This window comes from Gekko japonicus, unplaced genomic scaffold, assembly GCF_001447785.1.
Source record: "Gekko japonicus isolate JY-2015 unplaced genomic scaffold, Gekko_japonicus_V1.1 scaffold1787, whole genome shotgun sequence".
NCBI lineage: Eukaryota > Metazoa > Chordata > Lepidosauria > Squamata > Gekkonidae > Gekko > Gekko japonicus.
Genome location: NW_015174893.1, coordinates 337,352 through 357,275, shown reverse-complemented (window position 1 = coordinate 357,275; position 19,924 = coordinate 337,352). Strand labels below are relative to the sequence as shown.

Below are 19,924 nucleotides of genomic sequence, written 5' to 3'. Positions count from 1 at the left end.
CCGCCGCAGAATCGGGCCCCGGGGGAAACCTCACCTTCCTTCCTTCCTTCCTTCCTTCCTTCCTTCCTTCCTTCCTTCCTTCCTTCCTTCCTTCCCCCCTCCCTCCCTTATCCTCATAACAACCCCATAAGTTTAACCATTTGCTCAGTTCTCCAGGGCAAACTCCCACCCAAGCTTCCCTGTCCCCACTGGTGCTCAAATGAGGCAGGGGGACATGGAGGGGAAGGGGAATGGATTGATGGCACGGCACTCTAGGAATCCCCCCAAAAAAAACCCTCTATGGTAAAAAAAAACAGTTTTGGGGGGGAGTTCCAAGAGCAGGGCTCCCCAACCTCTTTGAGCCTGCAGGCCCTTTTGAAATTCTGACATAGCGTAGTGGGAACAACCACAAAATGGCTGCCACAAAATGGCTGCTGCGTGAGGTGGAGCCAGCCACAAAGTGACTCCTGTAGTTTCCTTTCGGTCACCCCATCCAGGCCAACACCCTGTGTCACACAGTGGCTGAAACCCAGGTGCCGTCAGGAGGTCCACCAGTGGGGCCAGAACTCCAGAAGCCCTCCTACTCTTGCCCCCCAAGCACCAAGAACACAGAGCATCATGGCCCCAGGCAGTGTGTTCCATCTATACCTATATCTAGTGTTCCATTTTCCCATGCCACCAGATCCAGCAGCGCTGCCAATGCTTGCTTCAGCAGCGTACAGTTATACCTGCAGAGCAAAATATTTTAGCATGTCACTGTTTTGCACATGTGCCCTACTAAATTAGGAGAGTTAAAAATGTATGGCAGTGGAACACACAATGTTAAATGTATCTACATGAACATGACATGGAAGATGTGCTTCTATTTCTGTAAGTAAAATTTATTTCTCTTGATACCATTGGAGTAAAATCATCTTTGCAATTGGTTTGAACAGCATTTTCCCATTAACAGGGAAACATGGAAGATCGGGGATACTGTATAAAATGCATGGCATCAGAACTCCTGGGAATGTTGAAGAAAGACACTAAAAATAATTGCAAAAAGAAATCTTTATTATACAATTGCAGGAGACAGCAAAGCAAAAGAAGAATTGGGGATAGACCAGTTCTCTGGAGGCCAGGTCTACCAATACAGTGCCAAGGGGTGGGTAGACCTGTTTTCTGAAGGTCTGGTCAACCCCTGTAGTGGACAACACTTTTGTGTAATGAAATTTGACTTGATTCTCTGTTCTCTTATCATGTTTAAATTATTCTTAAAATATAGTTTAAAAGAATCCATTCTGAGACTTTTACAAGGTTATGGAAATAACCTTCTAAAAATGATTTACACGATAGTCAAATGTAGACTTGCTTCACAACTTTAATGCTACTAGCTTTTTTCACTCATGGGGTAGAAATTTTGCTCACAACACTGTGGAGCTTAGAGGGAACACTGCTGTGGTTCCAATCCACTTGAAAAATCCGTTCCCTGCAGCCGCAGTCCGACCGCAGGAAAAGTGTGTTGCACCCGGGGAACCTGGATACGATCCAACTCGTTTAAAAATGTGGTATCTCGTTAGGCCCATCCTTAGGGTTAAAAACCCTTTGTGGGCACCATAGAAAGTGTGGGGTAGGTGCCAGGTCACCCACAGGCACGATGTTGGGGACGCTTGCTCAAGCCTACGGAGACTTCTGCCAACTTAACTGGCTTTTCCTCCAAGCCTCTTTCTCTGGACCAAAAGCCACTTCTGTGGCTGCCACTCCTCCTCAGTGCCAGTATTTACCTGCTTTCTCCCTCAGCATGAGATGAAGTCTGGATGAAGCACGGTGGAAGGGGGACAAGCAAGGGATGGGGGATGAGGAAGAAGAACAGCCACACATCTGGACATAAGGTTTAAAAGAGAGGGGGGGGTTTTGTTTGTTTTTTAAAGTTTTTATTTTATTTTTAAACAGTAAAAAGAACAAAATACAGTGAGAATAGTTATCGACAGTCGAATTAGATAAGGTAATAATAAATGTAGGAAACTCTGTTCAGATAAGTTTACATGTAATGAAAAACTTCATAGTACTTTTGAGGAACCTTGAACTTAGCAGAGTCAACGTTAAATATAAATTCTAGAAAAGGAAACCATTTCAATAGGAGGTTTGATTCCCTGTTAGACATGTTAGCACTAGCAACAACATCAGATATTTTATCCATTGCATAATATTCCCATAACTTTATACACCAAGAAGATAATAACAATTTATTTGGAGACTTCCAACTACCAGCAATGACTACTTTTGCAGCCATCAATAGAACTGATATAAGTTCTTGTCTAAGTTTAGGAACATGGGTGTCATTCCAATAATCTAAGAGAATACGTTCAGGCTGCATGGGAAGCAAATAACCAGTGATATCTTTTATCGACAAAATTATTTTGGACCAGAATTGTTGAATTCTGGGATCCTCCTACTGCCAGCCCCGGTCACATCGCCCCCGTCACCTACTTGCCTGTGCCAAGAGGCTCAGGAAGATGAGAGGCCAAAGACCGGCCGGCTCCATGTTACCTCTGGTGAGCAGAGTCACGGAGTGGAACGTCAACACACCACACTGCTCTCCTCCTCTCTCCCCTCCAAAATGTCTGCTCAGAAGCCCTGCCCAGCCTCTCTGCAGTGAATCAGTTTTCAGGGTTGAAGGGGAGAGGCGCTGCCCTTCTGGGGACTCCCCTCCCCAGGCTCCACCCCCAAAACCTGCCATGTAGTTCCTAACCCAGAGGTAGCATTGACAATGTTCCCTCTAAGCTGCGGAGTCTTGTGAGCAAAGCCTCTACTTTGTGAGCTACTGGCACTAAAGTTGTGAGCGAGCGATTTGGCTACTGCATGAATTAGTTTGCTCTGGACCCACCCTTCCTGAGTTGAGACAAAAATGTGTGAGCCAGAGCCTAAAAAACAGTGAGCTAGCTCACACTAACTCAGCTTAGTGGGAACACTGCATAGGAAGCAGCTTCAGAGTAAAGAAGGAAGTAAACCTGTGTCATGGCAGCACAACCCAGCACTGTGGATTCAGCTCTAAGCACTGCAACACAGACGAACAAAGTCATTGGACCAAACGCATCTGCCAACTCTCCAGAAAGAAACCCAGCTTTGCCGGCTCAAGGGTGCCTCTCCCTGCCATTTGATGTGCAGAATTCAGCAGGGAGGAGAGATTCTCACCACATCTGCTCCATTTAATGGGCAAGGGCCACCATGGCCTACTAGACTAGGACCTGGGAGACTTGGGTTCAGATCTTCCACCTGTATTCAAATCCCCCTTCTGCTATGACACTCATGTAGGGTTGCCAGCTCCAAGTTGGGAAAGCCCTGGAGATTTGGGGATGCAGTCTGGGGAGCGCAGGGTTGAGGGAGAGGAAGGACCTCAGTTGGGTACAGTGAGAGCCAGTCTGGTGTAACCGTTAAGAGAACGGGCTCTAATCTGGGAGAACCAGTTTTTATTCCCCACTCCTCCACACAGAGCTGCTGGTGTGACCTGGGGTCAGTCCCAGTTCTCTCAGAGCCGTTCTCTCAAGACCCATTCTCTCAGAGCTCTCTCAGCCCCACCTACCTCACAGGGCGTCTGCTGTTGGGAGGGGAAGGGAAAGGAGACTGTAAGCCAGGGGTGTCGAACTTATTTGTTATGAGGGCCAGATCTGACATAAATGAGACCTTGTCGGGCTGGGCCATGTGTGTCATAAAATGTAATGCCAGGCATCGGAGATATAAACTTTATAAAAGACACAAACACAAAGGTGTTTTTTTAAAACTTAAAATAACAACATGCTTAGAACATTAGCACTCTTGCAATATTTTGTTTAGTTAACAGTGTCTGATAACTGACACCTCTTGCTCTGAATTATTCCATCAAAATGACTGTGCCGTTGCAATCTTGAGTATGCTGTTCAGGTGTGTATCTGTAAGCTGCAAACCTACGAAGATGCAGCAGTAGCAGCAGAACTGGAAGAAGAAGCAGAAGACAGCCAGTTCCACTGCGGGCCTGATAGAAGCCCTCCAGGGGCCTGATCCGGCCCCCAAGCCGCATGTTTGACATCCCTGCTGTAAGCTGTTCTGACACTCCAAGTGAAGGGCAGGGCATAAATCCAATCTCTTCTTCTCTCTCTTCATAGAGTCCACTCTCCAAAGCAGCTGTTTTCTCCAGGGGGATCTGATCTCTGTTGGCTAGAAATCAGTGGTAGTTCTGGGAGGTCTCCAGGTCCCACCTGGGGGTTAGCAACCCTGTGGGCTCCATCCTGACGCTGCCTCTCAGCCTAACCTAGATCACAAGGCTGGAATGAGGATAAAACAGGGGGAGGGAGGATCCTGGAAGTCATCCGGAGCGCCTTGTAGGGTTACCAGCTCTGAGTCTGGACATACTTGGAGGTTTGAGGGCGGAGCGTGGGAGAGGCGGAGTTTAGGAAGGGGAGGGAACTCAGTGGGGTACAATGCCACGCAGTCCACCTTCCAAAGCAACCATTTTCTCCAGAAGTGGAATAAATGTTTCAAATAAATAAATAATAAACGAGTGATTAATGTCGCCTGGAGACAGCCCCGTAGCGAGGGAATTTTGTGGGAGGGGGCCTCGGAGGGGGGGCACCGGCTAATTAAATCAAAGCACAATGCAGGTGGCAAGTTGGGGCACTTTGGGGACAGCCCAGGAAGGAGGGGGCCCAGAAGAAAGACTAGGGGGCCAGGCCCTGTGGGCCCCACGTTTGCTACAGGCCAGCCTGGAGATCACTTGTAACTCTGGGAGATCTCCAGCCCCCACCTGGACGTTGGCAACCCTAGCTCCTTGGAGGAAGGGTGGGGATATATAGACAGGGAAATCCCTGGCCTTTTCTAGTTAGCCTTTCTCTCTGACCCTCAAGGCAGATTGCGCACACCAAAAATGCAATAATACAACCACGTACATAAACGCTGTTCCTTGGGTGTTCTACTATAGCGGCCAGCTAATACAGCCGTAGGCACTGATTCAAAACGCAGGGATGTAAAAGCTGCTCTAAGGTTATGACTATCTAAATTAACCAGGTAAAATGATCTCAAATGGTCATTCTTAAATGATTTGAACCAGGTCAATGTCAATGTATCCTACAGAATGGCTCTATTTGCTTTGGCTACAAGGAAAATACGGGCCAATGATGTTCTTAGGGGAACTAGCTAATATGGATCTTGGTGGCTATGCTGTGATTTAGTTAATTGTTCATAATCTTGGTTTTATGGATTTATAATATTTTAGACTGCATTTTATTTTTATAATTTTCTATGTTTTATTGTGTGCTTCTCTGCTCGTGGTTTGTAATGGCCTATGGCTAAATACAATAAAACCTTTCTCTCTCAACCACATATGAACACAGACCAATGCAGTAAAAAAAAAAAGTATAATGCGTTCAGCAGAGCAGTATAATATTCTGTGCGCAAAGCAATGGAAATTGCCGGCAGTTTCACACGCCGTTAACTAGTACCCCTGTCTCTTTCATAAAAATGCCCTCCTGAACCATTCAGTTTTATTTATTCTGTTAAATTTTCACCAAACTGGGAGATCTTTTGATGTCAGTGTTATGGTAGAGGCAGCAAGGCCAGGAAACATCCAATGCAACATTCTTAACAGAGATCTTATTGGAGATATATGGAACATGCATGTGTCCCCGTTCCCCCCGTTCTTAGTTGCTTTATATCTTTTGCTCCAAATCAAGGTTGGAGTTAATAAGCTCATGCATGATGCAATTCCAAAATGGTTTGGGGGGAAAACAGCAGGTGGGAGGCAGAGGGTCCTCCTCCTCCCCCACATCACTCTCCTGAGCCGAACTGGGCCGCAGTTCGAGTTATTTATTTATTTATATTTGAATTTCTACCCCGCCCTACCCCGAAGGCTCAGGGCGGCTTACAGGGCACTAAGTGCCAGATTAAAACAATACAATGATTAAAACAATAAATTACAATAAAATGAACAATTTACAATACAATACAACAACAGTTGGCATCCCTAACTCTGTGGTATTATACCCCACTGATTAGTTCTCCTGGAGAACATGGCCGCTTTGAAAGATGGACTCCTATGGCATTGGACCATGCTGAGGACCCCCCCTCCCCAAACCCCACCCTCTCCTGGATCCACCCACAAAGTCTCCAGGTATTTTCCAACCCGGACCTGGCAACCCTAACAGCGACCTCCGTGGGGGTATATCGCCATACAGTCCATCCTCCAAAGCATCCATTTTCTCTTCTCCAGGGGAACTGATCTCTGTCGTCTGTATGAGCTGTAATGCCAGGGGATCTCCAGGTCCCACCGGGAGGCTGGCATCCCTATCTCTACGGCATTATACCCCACTGAAGTCGCTCCCTCCCCAAACTCTGCAATAACTCCGCCCTCCGTAGGCTCGCCCCATATCTCCTGGAATTTCTCGAACTAGAGAAGTAAGTAGAACAAGGTTCCGGAATGAGTTCGGAACACTCTGTGGGGAGTGGCGGCGGCGACTGCAGTCCCGAAACAACCCGCCAGGCGCTTCTTTGGGGGCGAAAAGAAATCTGAGAGTTGCGAGAGGAGCCCTTGCTTTCCTCCGCCTCGGGGGATGGGCCTTTGGAGAGGCTGCTGATGTCGGCCCGGCTGCCGGCGGCTTGCGGGAAGCGCGGAGCTGCTTGCTTGGCGTCCGCGGCTCCTGCTACGGGCTGCCGCCGGGTTGCTCCTCCACCGCGGCTGCCCCCGACTGCGCTGCGCTCATTTGTCCACTGCAGGTACTGGGCGTGGACGGGGCGGCCCCCCGGATGGCTGTTGCATAAGGCCGGCAGGCAGGGCGAGCGGCCATTCCGACCCCCTCCGTGCCAACCCGGCCAGGCGGATCACGCCTGGATGCCGGGGAGACTTGGGGGTGGTCGCAGGGGAGCCTCCATGTCAGCCGGGACGCGGTCTCCTTGCAAGCGGTTATTTTTAGGCGCTCGGCTGCTATTGGGCGGCGGGGAGCGGAGAGGTGGAGCCTTAAAAAAAAACACACACACACACACAATAACTGTAGGGAGGTGTTTGCCTCCTGTCTTTGGTGGTTAAACGGGGGAGTGAGAAAATTCACAGGGGAGGAAAGAGAACTTTGATCAATGGCTGCTAACCGTGATGGTGGAGTGGAACCTCCATGTGCAGAGGTAGTAGATCTGTGAGGCTGCGTCTTCTGCTGGGCGTTTCCCATCGCTATTTGTCTGACGGTGGGAAGGAAGACGCTGGACTACAAAGCGCTTTGATCTTGTTATGGAAGAAGGATCTAACTACGGCTGTTGTACTTGTGCCTGTGTAAAGTGCCTAGGGTTTCCACCCTCCCTGCGGCACCTGGGGAGCTCCCGCTATTACAGTTGATCTCCATAGAATTAGAGAGTTGGAAAGGACCTCCAGGGTCATCTAGTCCAACCCCCTGCATGCTGCAGGAAATTCACAAATACCTCCCCCTCCACCCCACCCCCAGTGACCCCCCTGTTCCATGCCCAGATAATCAAGATCTGGGGAGGGGCTGTGGCTCAGTGGTAGAGCCTCTGCCTGGCATGCTGAAGGTCCCAGGTTCAGGCCCCCACATCTCCAGTTAAAAGGACCAGGCAGTAGGTGATGTGAAAGACCTCCACTCCGCCTGAGACCTTGGGGAGCCACTGCCAGTCTGAGTAGACAAGACTGACTTTGATGGACCCAGGGTCTGATTCAGTAGAAGGCAGTTGCATGTGTTTGTGTGTTCACGATCAGTTCCCCTGGTGGAAATGACTTCTTTGGGAAGGGGGACCCTCTCTGGCATTCTATCCTGCCGAGGCCCCTCCCCTCCCCAAACCCCACCCTCTCCAGGCTCCATCCCTGAATTCGCCAGGCAGTTCCCAGCCCACGGCTGCCAACCCTGCTACATGCAGTGGTGTCAGACTCACGGCCAACTTTATGGCAACCCCAGTGTGGGCTGCTCAAGGCCGGTGAGAAGCAGAGGCGGCTTGGCCTGGCCTTTTGCAGAGCCCTCCTTCCTGGTCTCCTCTCCAAGTACCGACCCCCCGCTTTGCTTCCGAGCTCTGACCGGATCGGTCTGTACCATTCTGCCTTCCCTCCCGACAAAAGCCAGTAAGCCATAACCAACTGGAACCTCCATGTTCAGAGGTGGGGGCCGGCCCCAGGCTTTTTTGCACACAAGGCGAGGCTACCTTCTGGTGCCCTCCCCCTGCACCCACCAATTTTCAAACATAAATGCATTTAGGAAGAATGAAAAACACAAAATTTGAACTTGCTATTTTTTAAATCGTGAGAACAAGTAATACAATCTCTGATTTTCTCTCTCAAACAGAAAAACCACAAAGGGGAGAGAAAGAGGTGCTCTGGGCTGGGAGTGGGTGGGCAGTGGTGGCAGGGGCCTCACTGCGCCCCTGGGAGATCGGGTGCCCAGAAAGGAAGTAGGGAGGGTGGTCGGGGCGGGTCCGGCATGCTGCGGGCCGGGGGAGAGAAAGAGGCAGTGGCGGGGGTCAGAGTGATGCAGGGCTTTTGGCAGGGGCGGGGGGGATGCAGTTTTGGTGCCCTCATGATCGGCCCGCCGTAGGCGAATGCCTAGTTTGCCTAGTAGGTGGGCCGGCCCTGGTGGTATACTTGTGAATGCTGGAGGCAAATGAGTGTTATTTTTCTGATTTCTTTGTGGACTTCCTGGAGGGATCTGGCTGGCCCTTGTTGGAAACAGGACCCTGGTGCAGGTGGAGTTTGGCTTGGGCCCAGCGGGCGTCTTTTTGCATTCTTACGTCATGAATTGCACACCAGGGACTGCCAGAGCGCGGAGGGCTCTTTCCGGGTAGCCCCTAACCTTTCTCTAGAAATGAAGAACTTAGGAAGGGTCTTACGGAATGGAAGGAAATCTTTGGACTTGGATTTGGAGTATGAGGCAGGAGGCAAATCTAGAGGCAAGGTTGCAGTCTTTTACCCGCAGGCCAACCACACTTCCATAACTATGTGATAGGTGGAAATTGAAAAGCCATGCAATAATGCCATACAGTCCACCCTCCTCCAGGGGAAATCTGCTCTTGGCCATCGGGAGATCAGCTGTAACAGTGGGAGAGCTCCAGGTGCTACCTGGAGGTTGGCAGCCCTAGACCAAGTCCTGTCCACCCACAAAACTCAGTGGGTGGCCTATGGCCGCTCACTGTCCCCTGTAACAACCTATCTTGCAGGGTTGTGGCGTGGACAAAGGGGAAAGGACTCCGTGTATGCCACCCTGCGCCCAGTGGAGGAAAGCAGAATAAAATTGTAGTGATGAATAGCGATAAATACTGCTGATCTTGGCACGCCCCGGCCATTTCATACTGCCAGCAGCAATTGCTACTTCACCGCTGACCTTTTTTTGGCTGTTGTGTACATTTCCCCGTAATAATCTTGTGCAATGTCAACATCAGCATAATGTCTGTCTGCTGGCTTTGCCATTTGAACTGTTGTTTGCAGTGCCCGCTCGCAAGCTCCGTTCAACCATGAACAGCTTGGGTTCAGTGCTACCTCTAAGCTGTGGAGTTCTGTGAGCAAGAATTCTACTCTGCGAGCTCCTGTCATTAAAGTTATGAGGGAGCGATTTGGCTGCTGCATAAATTAGTTTGCTCTGGAGCCGTCCTTCCTGAGCGAAGACAAAAATGTGTGGGCCGGAGGCTAAAAAACCGTGAGCTAGCTCCCACTAACTGAGCTTAGAGGGAACACTGTGTTGGGTTGCCAACTCCCCCCCCCCCGTTCTGCTTTTTTGCCTTCAGGCTGACATGGCAAAGTTTTCGTGTCTTAGATTGCTGCTGAAAGCACAGGAGCAGGGCCTGCAGGAAAAACGTGGCAAGCTTGTTAAGGGCCACAGCCCTATTAAGAAGGTACTCTGGACCCCTTTTGTCAAGCTTCTCTCATGTTGAATGGTTGGGGCTTGCAGCCACCAGGGGGCATAGTAGTGCAAAGTTTGCAATTAAAGCACAGGAGCAAGGCCTGCAGGAAAACGTGGCAAGCTCGCTAAGGGCCACAGCCCTATTAAGAAGGTACTCTGGACCCCTTTTGTCAATCTTCTCTCATGTTGAATGGTTGGGGCTTGCAGCCACCAGGGGGCATAGTAGTGCAAAGTTTGCAATTAAAGCACAGGAGCAAGGCCTGCAGGAAAACGTGGCAAGCTCGCTAAGGGCCACAGCCCTATTAAGAAGGTACTCTGGACCCCTTTTGTCAATCTTCTCTCATGTTGAATGGTTGGGGCTTGCAGCCACCAGGGGGCATAGTAGTGCAAAGTTTGCAATTAAAGGCACCCTTTTCTGATTCCTGGTGAATAATCTTGTAAGCATTATTTTTAAAAACCAATTTATGCTGTTCTAGCTGTATCTGAAGAAGCGAGCAGTGAGTCACGAAAGCTCCTACCCTGCTACGAATTTTGCTAGTCTTTAAGGTGGTAGTTAAGGTTTCCCTTGCTCGAAAGCCAGTCAAATCCAACTCATCTCCATTTCTAAGCCAAAGAGCCAGCGCTGTCCAAAGACATTTCCGTGGTCATGTGGCCGGCACATGGCTAGACGCTGAGGCACACAGAACGCTGTTACCTTCCCACCGAAGCAGTACCTATTTATCTACTTGCAATTTCTTGCTTTCAAACTGCAAGGTTGGCAGGAGCTGGGACCAGAGACGGGAGCTCACTCCGTCACGCGGCACTCGAGCCTCGAACTCCTGAACTACCGACCTTCCAGTCTGCAGTTCAACGTCTTAACCACTTGAGCCACTGCAGCCCCTCTTTAAGGTGCTACTGGACTCCGAATCAGTTCAGAAAACTGAGTTGCCAGCTCCTTTTACCCACTGAGCTCTTGTGCCTTTGGCAGCAGCCTGATCTGTAAAAATTAAGCAAGCAAAGCTTGGAAAAGCCTCATAATAAGCAAATAAGAACTGCTTTGTGCGATCAAGCCAAAGGTCCAAGGTGTTTTACACTGAGTCAGATCCTTGGTTTATTCAGGTCTGTGCTGTCCACTCTGATGGGTAGCAGCTCTCCAAAATCTCTGGTAGAACTCTTTCACAGCCCCTGCTGTGTGTGCCGTCAGTACTCAGCCAACATGTGGTGACCCCGGCCAGGGGCTCTCGAGGCAAGTGAGAAGCAGAGGTGGCTTGCCCTTGCCTTCCTCTGCAGAGTCTTCCTTGGTGGTCTGCATTCACGATGAGGAAAGGCTGAAGAGCCCAGGACTTTTCAGTTTAGAAAAGAGATAACTAAAGGGGAGACATTTTTCTTCCTCTCCCGAAATACTAGAACTCGAGGGCATCCAGTGAAACTGATGGGCAGTAGGTTCAGGACGGAGAAAAGGAAATACTGCTTTACAAAGAGAGTGATTAAAATGTGGGATTCACTTTCAGAGGATGTAGTGATGGCCACAGGAATAAACAGCTTTAAAAAGTGATCAGATAGATTCATGGAGGATAAGTCTGTCCATGGCTACTAGCCATGGGGACTGAGGGGCTAATCCTCTGAGTCCCAGTGCCAGGAGGGAATGCCTCAGTCAGGGGAAGGCCTCGGCCTCTCTGCCCTGTTGCTGGCCCTCCTGAGGAACTGGTTGGTGCCACTGTGTGAGGCAGGATGCTGGACTAGATGGACCCTCACTGGTCTGATCCAGCAGGGCTCTTCTGATGTCCTTATGAGGGGAAGGCCTCTGCCTCTCTGTCCTGTTGTTGGCCCTTAAGAGGAACTGGTTGAGACCCCTGTGTGAGACGGGATGCTGGACTAGAGGGACCCTCGCTGGTCTGATCCAGCAGGGCTCTTCTGATGTCCTTATGAGGGGAAGGCCTCTGCCTCTCTGTCCTGTTGTTGGCCCTTAAGAGGAACTGGTTGAGACCCCTGTGTGAGACGGGATGCTGGACTAGAGGGACCCTCGCTGGTCTGATCCAGCAGGGCTCTTCTGATGTCCTTATGAGGGGAAGGCCTCGGCCTCTCTGCCCTGTTGTTGGCCCTCCGGAGGAACTGGTTGAGGCCACTGTGTGAGACATGATGCTGGTCTAGATGGACCCTCACTGGTCTGATCCAGCAGGGCTCCTCTTACGTTCTTGTGAGTGGAAGGCCTCAGCCTCTCTGCCCTGTCGTTGGCCCTTCAGAGGAACTGTTTGGGGCCACGGTGTGAGACAGGATGCTGGACTAGAGGGACCCTCACTGGTCTGATCCAGCAGGATCTTCTGATGTTCTTATCAGGGGAAGGCCTCAGCCTCTCTGCCCTGTTGTTGGCCCTCCAGAGGAGCTGGTTGAGGCCCCTGTGTGAGACAGGATGCTGGACTAGATGGACTGTTGGTCTGATCCAGCAGGGCTCTTCTTATGTTCATATGACGTACTACCCGATCCTTTTTTCGAACTGGGATTGAATCCAGGGATTGAATCTGGGATCTTCTGCAAGCTCTGCTGCTGAGCCAGTACCCCTGCCCTACAGGCCATTTCATCCAGCATCCTGTTTCCCACACTGGCCAACCAGAAAGCCCACAAGCAGAACAGAAAACCACTTACTAGTGTGATGTATCAGTTAGTGTGTTAGGGCAGGATCCAGAAGAACTGAGTTCAGGTCACCATTCTGCCATGAAACTCATAGGAGTGTTGTAAGGGGAATTGTGTGTGTCACTCTGCGTTCCCTGTAGGAATGGCAGGATGAAAATGTACTAGATGGCCTGTTTGCCCCTAGCAATTGGTATTCAGACAGGTTCTGCTACGGGACCTGGAGATTTTATTTTTTTCTCTCTCAGGCACTTCAGTGGCTATTAGGCTTCTCCTCTTTTCATTCTGAAAATGGGTGAGAAAAAGAGAACTTTCTGTCGCTCTCTCGCTCTCCCCCAAAATACTAGAACTCGACGGCATCCGATGAAGCTGATGGGCAATAGATTCAGGACAGACAAAAGGAAATACTTCTTTACATAATGAGTGATTAAAACATGGAGTTAGCTGCCAGGGGATGTAGTGATGGCCACAGGCATAGAAGGCTTTAGAAGGGGATTACACAGATTCATGGAGGATAGGTCTATTGGCAGCTACTAGCCATGGTGACTAAAGGGAACCCCCATGTTCAGTGACAGTCAACCTCTGAATCCCAGAGCCAGGAGGCAACATCAGGGGAAGGCCTCAGACTCTGTGCCCTGTTGTTGGCCCTCAGAGTTTGGCCACGGTGTGAGACAGGATGCTGGACTAGAGGGACCCTCACTGGTCTGATCCAGCAGGATCTTCTGATGTTCTTATCAGGGGAAGGCCTCAGCCTCTCTGCCCTGTTGTTGGCCCTCCAGAGGAACTGGTTGGCCACTGTGTGAGGCAGGATGCTGGACTAGATGGACCCTCACTGGTCTGATCCAGCAGAGCTCTTCTTGTGTTCATATGAGGAGAAGACGTCGGCCTCTCTGCCCTGTTGTCAGCCCTCCAGAGGAACTGGTTGAGGCCACTGTGTGAGACAGGAGGCTGGACCAGATGGACTATTGGTCTGATCCAGCAGGGCCCTTCTTATGCTCTTAAAGTCCACATCTTATGCCAGTAAATCCTTTGTCTTACATTTTACAAGTCAGATTAGTGTTCAGGGTTTACATTTACATTTGTCAGATTACTGTGCATACAGAGTTCTGAGGTAAGGTGAGTGGCAACCCGAGTGAGGGCCTTCTAATTCGTGGTGCCAAAATGGTGGCTCCCACTTCCCGTGGAAGCGTCTGTCCCCTTCAATCCTGGTCTTCCACTGGGTGAAGAATTCGTTTAATCTTACGTTCCCTCAGTGACCTCTCCTTCATGCCCTATGTTTGAATGCCTTGTGTCTGTGTTGTAAAATACGTATTTTATTTTTGGTTTTAATTGGTTTTATGACATGTTTTAGAATGGTCCTCCTTTAATGGTTGGTAGACATGATGGTGGCCCTGATTGAACGAAAAGACAAGATAGAAATGTGTTAAGTCAATAAGGCCGGGTCACAAACAATGTTCCCTCTAAGCTGTGGAGTCCTGTGAGCAGAAATTCTACTTTGTGAGCCACTGACATTAAAGTTGTGAGCAGGTGATTTGGCCACTGCATTAATTAGTTTGCTCTGGAGCCCTCCTTCCTGAGCTAAGAGAAAAATGTGTGAGCCGGAGGCTAAAAAACTGTGAGCTAGCTCACACTAACTCAGCTTAGAGAGAACACTGGTCACAAAGGGAACAGGCCTGCCCAGTTTCACCGCTGAAGGAAGTGCTCGGGGAATGCAAACCGGTCGAAGGACTTCCTGGGCTGAGTGCCAAGGAAAATGGCAGCTCTTTAGAATATTGGTGTCCCTTGACAAAACACAGGATTTACATGGATCCTTTGGGGAATTAGGCCTTGCAGTAGGTTTTGTCATTGACTATCTGAACTCGGAGCACATAATCCTCCTGTTTTTTGTTCTCGGTGGGAAGAGGCGCTGACTCAGGCACTGAAGAGAGGGTGTTCCCGTCGGTGGTCCTCAGCCAGGGGACTCATCCTGCCTCAGGGCTTGGCGACTGTCTGCTGGCGGTTTGGGACTTCTGCGGTGCCTGGGGAGATGGGCAGTGGTTGTTGGAGTGCCACAAAGCGCCCTGGTTAGCCTGTCGAGATGTTTCTTTGCGACTTGTAGCCGCGGGACTGAATCGTGCTTTCCCATCTGCCACTAAGGCGGCACCCTGAGGCTGGCCAGACCCCCACAGAGGCTCAGTTCAGACACCCAGGTTTAATTAAAACAAACTATGAGTGATGTGATTGTCATTTCATTGTGTCTGACAACGCATGTTTGCACACAAAAGCTTATACTTTGAATAAAACTTTGTTGGTCTTAAAGGTGCCACTGGACTCAAACTCTGTTATGTTTAGTTTGGGTCTGTCAAGCCAGGATCTGACATGACATCTGTGGCTCTTCTGAGCCCTGTTCCCCAGTATGGCTCCTGACTAGGGCTGAAAGGTACCAGCTTGGTGTAGTGGTTAAGAACGGCGGACTCTACTCTGGAGAACCGGGTTTGATTCCCCACTCCTCCTCCACATGAAGCCAGCGGGGTGACCTTGGGTCAGCCACAGTTCTCTCAGAACTCTCTCAGCCCCACTTGCCTCACAAGCCGCCCGTTGTGGGGAGAGACAGTGTGGTGTAGTGGTTAAGAGCAGCAGACTCTAATCTGGAGAAGCGGGTTGGATTCCCTGCTCCTCCACATGCAGCCAGCTGGGTGACCTTGGGCCAGTCACAGTTCTCTCAGAGCTCCCTCAGCCCCACTTCCCTCACAAGGCACCTGTTGTGGGGAGAGCCAGTGTGGTGTAGTGGTTAAGAGCAGCAGACTCTAATCTGGAGAAGCGGGTTTGATTTCCCATGCATTCACCACATGCAGCCAGCTGGGTGACCTTGGGTCAGTTCACCGTTCCCTCAGAGCTCCCTCAGCCCCATCTTTCTCACAGGGTATCTGTTGTGGGAAGAGTAAGGGAAGATGATTGTAAGCCACTCTGAGACTCCTTCGGGTAGTGAAGAGCAGGGTATAAAACCAACTCTCCTTTTCCCCCCCTGGCCACCAGCAGGAGATTGGGGGGGGGGGTGTTTGTCAGATCCAGGTTGGAAACTCCTGGAGATTTGGGGGTGGAGCCTGGGGAGGACAGGGGCCTCAGTGGGGTACAACACCATAGAGTCTACCCTCCAAAGCAGACATTTCCTCCAGGGGAACTGCTCTCTGTAGTTTGGAGATGAGCTGTAATTATGGGGGGTCCCCAGGCCCCACATGGCGGCTGGCATCCCTACTCCTGACGCATGGGGCAGGTAAGTGGCGTAGACCCTTGCCCTGTGGGACTTGTAGTGGGCAGCTGCTTCCCACCTTGAAACAGCTGTCGCCAGAAGAACAGGTAAGCTGCAAACCGCCCTGAGGCACAGTCCTTATGCCAGGGAATGGAAGTAAATGTGGCTCTTCTGGTTGATGGTAAGTAGCAGGAACTCATTAGCATAATAGGCCACACCCAACAGCAGGAGCTAATTAGCATATTGGGCCACACCCCTGACAGCACAGCTCATTGGCACATTAGGCCACACCCCCATGTTACCAGAAGTGTGGCCATCCAGCCACATCCACATTTTGCTCCTTATTCCGTTTACCTTGTTTGTTGTCCAAACCCAGGGCCTTTTTTGTAGCAGGAACTCCTTTGCATGTTAGGCCACACACCCCTAATGTAGCCAATCCTAATGAGCTTCTGCTGTTGGGTGTGGCCTATTATGCTAATGAGTTCCTGCTGGGCGTGGCCAACTTGGGAGCCAGCCGGAACTCCGTTCCTGTGCGTTCCTGCCCAAAAATAGCCCTGATGGTAACTGTGGATGTATTATTGCAGGGGTCTCTGATGTGGCGCCCATGGTCACGGTGGCGCCCACTAACACCTTTTCTGGTGCCCACCAAGGTTTCTTAGAAAGTGGGCGGCGTGAAGTGGAGTTTTTACCCAGCCGTTCTTCTGACTGGCTGTGCGGATATTTTAAAAGTTGCTTCAGCAACAGCTTCCACCACGGCATAAGGATCTAGCATTACTGTACGTGTACGCAAGAAAATATTTTTAAACGGTATGTTCATTTTTCAAAGACACCCTGCTAAGCAGAGCTTCTGCCTGAAACACTGAAAAGTTACCATTAGTGTCGTGCATCATCTCACTCCCTGACATTTTGGGTCTGGCTCCGCTTTCCCTGGCAGCCATTTTGTGTTTGCACCGACCACCCTGTATCAGAATTCCAAAGGTGCCCAGAGACTCAAAAAGATTGGAGACCCCTGGGCTATCCGCAAGCTGCAGAGTGAATACCACTACTCGATTCAAACATCATTTACATCCCTGACTAGGGTTGCCAACCTCCAGGCGGCACCCGGAGATCTATGTTCCTTGTAGGCTGTGGAGTCTTCTGAGCAAAAATTCTACTTTGTAAGAAGAAGAGGAGGAGATTGGATTTATACCCCGCCCTTCACTACCCAAGGGAGTCTCAGAGCGGCTTACAAACTCCTTTCCCTTCCCCTCCCCACAACAGACACCCTGTGAGGTAGGTGGGGCTGAGAGAGCTCTTGACAGAAACGGCTCTTTTTCAAGAACAGCTGTGCCAGAACTATGGCTTGCCCAAGGTCATCCAGCAGGTGCAAGTGAAGGAGTGGGGAATCAAACCCGGTTCTCCCAGATTAGAGTCCGCGCACTTAACCACTACACCAAACTGGCACCAAACTGTAAGCTACTGGCTTTAAAGATGTGAGCAAGCGATTTGGCTACTGCATAAATTAGTCTGCGTGCGTGGCCATCCTTCCTGAGCTAAGACACAAATGTGTGAGCCAGAGGCTAAAAAACTCTGAGCTAGCTCACACTAAGTCAGCTTAGAGGGAACACTGGTTACAATTGATCTCCAGGTGACCAAGATCAATTCCCCTGGAGAAAATGGCTGCTTTGAATGGCCGACTCTATGGCATTGTACCCCACTGAGGTCCCTCCCCTCCCCAAACCCCGCCCTCTCCAGGCTGCACCCCCAAAATCTCCAGGTACTTCCCAACCCAGCGCTCACAACCTTATCCCCGACATTCACAATACCTCAGAAACCTTGCTGACCCAGAATCCTTTGCGGTGTGCAGGGATTCCATGATGTGGAAAGAAAGGATTTCCCTGAAGGCACGAAGGGGTAACGATGTTACAGCAAAACATAACTCTTGCGGTGCCTTACAAACGAACAGATTAAACTGAGCGTTTTGGCTAAGGAGGCTGTCTTTAAGTTTGTGCGCTAATAAATCTGTCCTTTTCTAAAGTGCCACGAGTCTCCTTGATTTTGGTTTCCCTGAGGGTAGGACATTTGAAAATCCAGCAGTGCGGGTTATGAAGGAGCCCTCCTCTAACTCGGTGCTTCAGTGAAGCTGTGCTCGTTGGCGTGGTCATAAAATGTAGTTTCTGTGCTGTGTAAAGGTATACAGGAAGATAATTGCTCAGGGCCTGCTTGCGATACCGGTCAAGTATGTCGAGATGGCTTGCACATGAATGTACGCTGCTTGTGGTGCAATCAATGTGCATGGTGCTTTATCTAGTGACAAGGAGGTAGGAGCCTCTTGCCCCAAGGGGGATTTGGACTCTAAAGTTAGACACGGGGGGAAGCTACAAAGACAGCGATGCACGAGGGAAGGGTAGATCAGTAGGGAAGAATACATGTACATCCGTTTGCTCATTTCTTAATGACATTTGAGCCAATCTAAATCGTCTTCGAGCAACGCGCTTAAAGTCCTGCCTTTGTATGTTTAGCAAAGGGTCAGTGGTACTGGTATATCTGTTCTGTGTGGCAAAAAAATAACACTGCTTTTTTACAGAGAGCCAGTTTGGTGTAGTGGTTAAGTGTGCGGACTCTAATCTGGGAGAACCGGGTTTGATTCCCCACTCCTCCACTTGCACCTGCTGATGTGACCTTGGGTCAGTCACAAGCTCTGGCACAGCTGTTCCTGAAAGAGCAGTTTGTGTCAGAGTTCTCTCAGCCCCACCCACCTCACAGGGTGTCTGTTGTGGGGAGGGGAAGGGAAAGGAGTTTGTAAGATGCTCTGAGACTCCAAGTGAAGGGCGGGGTATAAATCTAATCTCTTTGAAAAGTACTGAGACTTACTAGTGAATTCAGCTCTCATACTTCATTTCAGCTCAGAACAAGACGAGAGTAACCAGCTCGCAGGCTGGTTTATATGTGCACAACCCCGCACCCTAAACACACCCGAACACAAGTGTTTGGCTATTTACAGTGGCCGAGAGTTCCATAGGCTCTCGGCTGGGAGCCTAGCCTGCCAATAGGTGCCGGCTAGGATCCGCTTGTCCCATTGTTCCTGAGGGTGAAGCTCGGTCGCTTCGCCTGACCGCGTGGCGAAATGGCCGCGCACGCGGTCTGAGATGGACACATTACACCCTTCTCCTCTTCTTCTTCTACATAAATGTCCAAGCATCTTTCGCATGTCAAAGCATCTAGTTTGCATGCAGAAGACTGCTGGATCAGTTCCTGGTACTGCCAGTTAAAGGAGCATAGGAAACAGGGAAAGGTTTTCTGGGCCAGCAACCCACCATCTATCAAAGTATGTAGTACACAGCTCAGTGGACCCATATTCTGATTCTATGTAAGTCAGTATTCTAACCTATTGGGACCCTCAAGTGGGTTCAGGACTGTCTCGGTCTCCAGGTTTCCTTTAGCAGGGCTTGTGTCAAAGCATCTAGTTTGCATGCAGAAGACTGCTGGATCAGTTCCTGGTACTGCCAGTTAAAGGAGCATAGGAAACAGGGAAAGGTTTTCTGGGCCAGCAATCCACCATCGATCAAAGTACGTAGTACACAGCTCAGTGGACCCATAGTCTGATTCTATGTAAGTCAGTATTCTAACCTATTGGGACCCTCAAGTGGGTTCAGGACTGTCTCGGTCTCCAGGTTTCCTTTAGCAGGGCTTGCTATGGGGGAAGAACCTCAGAAAAGAGTGGGGGAGGGGTTACAGCGCCCTGCTCCCACCAGTAACCTCTCCTTGGTTACCTTAGGTGAGGTCTGACCCTTCCTCCCTGGTTCTGCTAGGGCGCACCTTTTCAAGGACTGCCTGGGGGGGTGGGACAATTATGGCCACACCCACTCCTATCCTGGGGGATGGGCCTATGGGAGTGGCGGGTCCTAGGCCCAATAGGCAGCTGCCTGCCTGGCATCCCATTTCCCCTGCCCCTCCCTCTGGGGAGCCTTATAAGGTTTCTCTTCTGGCCCCTGCTGGCCCAGGAGGGTGACTGCAGCCTGTTTTTTGCCCTGCCCTTCCAAAGGAGTCTTCTTGGTTCCCTTGGCACAGTCTGGAGGCCTCTGTCTTCTCCTCAGAGGCAGGGGTCATTTCGTAGAAAAAGAGGTGCAGGAGCTTATTAGCATAACTCCTTAGCATAATTTATTTGCATATGCCACACCCCCTGACATCACCAGAAGTGTGTCAGAAGGTACCACTGGACTGTTTTGGATTGCTAGTTATTGGGGGGGAGGGACACGTGCAGATCTGTCCTTGCAGAGGAGGGAGAGCTTGTACC

General features: G+C 50.3%; 1 protein-coding gene across 1 annotated transcript in view; it reads left to right on the top strand.

Moving 5' to 3' along the window:
* Positions 1-6,539: 6,539 nt before the first annotated feature.
* DUSP23 (dual specificity phosphatase 23) overlaps positions 6,540-19,924 on the top strand; it is a 27,240-nt gene continuing 13,855 nt past the window's right edge. Inside the window, exon 1 of the mRNA XM_015424955.1 lies at positions 6,540-6,702. The gene's annotated coding sequence lies outside the window, so the exon portion shown is untranslated. The remainder of the gene's footprint in view (positions 6,703-19,924) is intronic.